The following is a 4,119-nucleotide window of genomic DNA, read 5'->3' on the forward strand; positions in this document are numbered from 1 at the left end:
GGTAACTAAATTTGGGAATTCATCAATGAACGTGAAACTGTAATGCCTTAATTAGTGGACTTAATAAATTATGTGCTCACAATAGGTAAACACCCAAGTAGATACCATTCTATCAATTTGAAACAAGGGCTCTGCAAGAGCTAGAGTCCCTGCCTTTTGACGAAAAAATAGATTGATTGTTTTAGTGTGTGGATAAGATCCAATGCATTTCTTACAAACAATTTTATGGCATCAAAATTAATATTAGTTATTGTAAATAAATTTATTTTAAGATAGACAATAATAAAATAATTTTATATACTTATTTCAAAATATATTCATAGTTGATCTTTTAGAGAAAAGATATCTGAATACATCAATTTATCCCTCAAAATATCACATGTAACAATTAGTCTAAAAATTTGAAGGCAAAAAAAAGATTAATTAGATAGTAGAAAGAAATTATGAAATTTACTACAAGATGGGCCAAACATTTGAATATTCATCGTGAAAACAAAGTCCTATCTTTAAAAAATATTTCCTTTAAAAAGAGATGTCAAAGAATATGTACCTGGCTAAGGAGGAGAATAGATACATGGCCAAGGAGGAGCTTCACATTGAATGGTAGCACAAACTGAAAGTTAGTAACTACAAATATAAAAAATGCCCAGAACATAGAAAATTATGGAAAGAAGAAGAATGAAGATGTTTGGAGTCTTCCATACATTGACGAAAACTATGTACTATTAATTTCATAATGAGAGTGGACATCCTCTACTAAAGTATAATGTTGAACACCATTTTTATCCAAGGAGTACATAACACACCACTCTGACTTGGGGTTTTCATTACTTGAAGAATATGAACTCTGTATAACTCTATTTTGATGTGTTATTGAGAATGGAATCCCTACAATAAATTCAAACCCTTTATAAAAATATATAAGGTTGTTGCAATACAATACAAATCCAATGTTGATGTGATATGAACAAAAAAACTCAAATAATATTTAAAAAACAAGAAAACCATTAGGCATAATGAGCCATAGAATGTATTGGAGAAAATAAAGAAAGACAACTACACTGGTTTTACTTATCTCCAAACCAACCCAAAAAAACATCAAAGCTTTGTGAGTATTTCAAAAAGTAATTATGAAATATATAACAAGTGCCATATAATGACTTAGTACTTGCCTTAGTTTTAATAATTTTAGTAAAAATGTAATGTTAAAATAATAAATTTATCATAGTATATAAAATATTTTAATCAACACAAATCTTATATAGTTAAATTCTATTAATATATATCATATATACTATTATAAACAAATTATAATATGAAAATAAAAATATTTTAATAATAATAATATATAATAGTGTTTCTTAAAATATTATATAATATAAGTATAGATAATATTTTTTTAAATATTTTAGTTGAATGAAAAAAATTAATTCTTAAAAATAGAATATTGAAAGTATAAACATCTAAACTAACTTACTCACGCATATAAGACTCAAAACGATTCACCCAATCAAATCATCAAAAAATATTTAATAGAAATTATGTCGTTAAAAAACTTGCATCTAACTATGCATTTTATAATTAAATTTGAAAATGTTAAATTTAAACTTGTAAAAACAATAAGTTTTAATCACCATTTAGGCTGAAATGCAATGCACACAAAAAATGCATGTATGGAGGAAGTTTAATGCATATAATGCAACTATTAAGGCCAAATTAAATGGTAGTCCTTTATTTAAGCCACTTTCCTTTCACATAACAATAAAAAAATTTCAATGGATTTTTAAAAATGTTTAAACCACTACAAAAAATAGTAATAACCAATAAAAAAATTGCATTTAAGTGTGAAAAATGTGTATTTTAATAATAATATTGACATACATTTACCATTTGATAATGTTTTTAGATTTTTGAAAAAAATAATAATAGTATAAACAGGACAAAAACTATAGTCTCCTGCCTATAAGGCGGGGACTAATAATATGTGGTGTTGTTGCAAGAGTGTGTTTCCATGTGCCAAATACTTATATGTATGTTCTAATAAGTTGAACTAAAATACCATATAGTAAGACATGTGACCAGAACATTAGGAGAACTTCTATGAAAGTTTTGGAGAGTTTGACAAAACATCTGGAATTAGTTATTAGAAACTGAAAAGGATTACCAACAAGTAAGAAAGTTAAATAGATGACAAAAGGACATCAATGAGGTTCCAATTTCTTGGAGATGAAAAGAAAAATAGATGGTGGACTATGGAAGAGTAGAGCTTCTATTTATTTTTCTAGACTTTGTGCTAGGGAAAGGGGAAGTCTTGATTTTAATCGTAATGTAAGGGAGAGAATGTTTATTTCTTCTAAGTAGTGATTCTGATGCAAAGATGTAATAAGATCTATGTAATCTTTTGTACATTAGAGAAGGGAGATATGAGATATAATTACATCTCAAAACTTAGAGCTCAAGCATTTATCTTTCCACTGGTTATGATCTTTGTATAATTTTTAGTTTTCTCTAAATGCATTTTAGTATCATTGTTGTCTAGATACATTTGACTTCAAGGTTTTTTAAAGCTTTGATTCTTCATTTCCTCAAAAGGATGGAAAGTACATTCCTAGTTTCATTCTCTTTGCTATGAAAAGTTTGAACAGATGGACTTTGTGTCATTTGTTTGTTGTTTCTAGTCGCTCATTTTCCTTTCACATCTATTATGTGTTTACATGTAGATGTTTGTAGCCTTCGCTTTTGGGTTAAAAGCATCTGTTAATTTTTATTCTTTGTATATGTAAATTGGGGAGCTATACCCTATAAAATCCAAAGGGCGCTTGCACAATCCAATGGCAAAGTGATCCAACTGTTAGTTTTGATAAAGTCTTCTTGTTCGGGAATTTTAGGGTCAATTTGTATATATCTTTGGAGGACAATCTATTCACTAATAGATAGGCAAGGAAATTGGCCACCCCATTATTACAAAGTGGTTAAGAAGGATTATTATTAGGATTTGGATTCAATTGAGCTAGCATGGATGTGGGTTTAGGCAGCTATGGTAGATTTGAAGGTGGATTAGAGGAAGATAGAGGTATTAGAGGAAGAAACTATTGAGGTTATTGATAGGTATTTATCATTGGCAATGGAGGAAAAGAATGTCGTGGAAGATAGGATTGTGTATTAGGTTGTGGAGGTGGATATGAGGGTTGTGGCACATGTAGCCTCCATGCTTGATGCCATGGTTGTGTACTAGGTTGAAAAGCTTAGGGCCATTGAGGATAGGATTGAGGTTATTTCCAAACTCCATACCATGGACCTTAGTTAGAAAACTACCGAGATGGTCCAAAAAAATGTTCATTGGAGAACCCTCTAGGTGGGAATTGGCATCGTGGAGCCATAAAGTAGGTTGGTTCTTCGACATACTCCATAGGAACCATCCCTTCGAGAAAAGGGCATAGTGTCGAAGTCTTGCTAGCTTCCTTGAGGGATGCTACATGAGTCTGATTATAGGGGCAGTCTTTCGGTCCATGCTTCTTATGACAAGTTGGGAAATATACTACCAAGGCCTTTTTAGCTTTCTCTTGTTTCCTGCAAGTATACAAAGTGTCAATTTTCTTGCCCATCGGATTTAATAAATTAGTTTTAAGGTCTTCAAGTAGATAACCAATTTCTCACTTAGAGATGACTAATGCATTACCCATTGTGGAAAACTTACTTGAGTGTCTACAGATAGATCTTTGAGTCTATGAATAGTTCCTACATATATCACAAATATCATCGAAGGATAATTTATAAATATCACCTTTACCAATCAAATTTAAAGCATCCATGGTTTCATCTCCAATTCCCTTCAAGAAGAGCATTTTGATGGTATCTGTACTTAAATTGAGGCATCTTGAATGTTGTAAACTAAAGGCAAAATGCTCTAGGAAATCTTCAGCATAATCTGCTTCTCGTTAAGTCATGTGCAGATCTCATCCCATACTTCCTTGGTCTTACAATATTCCTAATATTTTTCCAGAAAGAATCTTTCATTTGATCCCATGTTCTAATGTCCCTAAGGCTCATAAACCATCATAACGTAGCATCTTTCAATGTAGCTAGGAATAGCTTTAATTTATGTGTATCACTTTGATA

This window comes from Cupressus sempervirens, chromosome 9, assembly GCF_028749045.1.
Source record: "Cupressus sempervirens isolate cs-2001-9-10 chromosome 9, ASM2874904v1, whole genome shotgun sequence".
Classification (NCBI taxonomy): domain Eukaryota; kingdom Viridiplantae; phylum Streptophyta; class Pinopsida; order Cupressales; family Cupressaceae; genus Cupressus; species Cupressus sempervirens.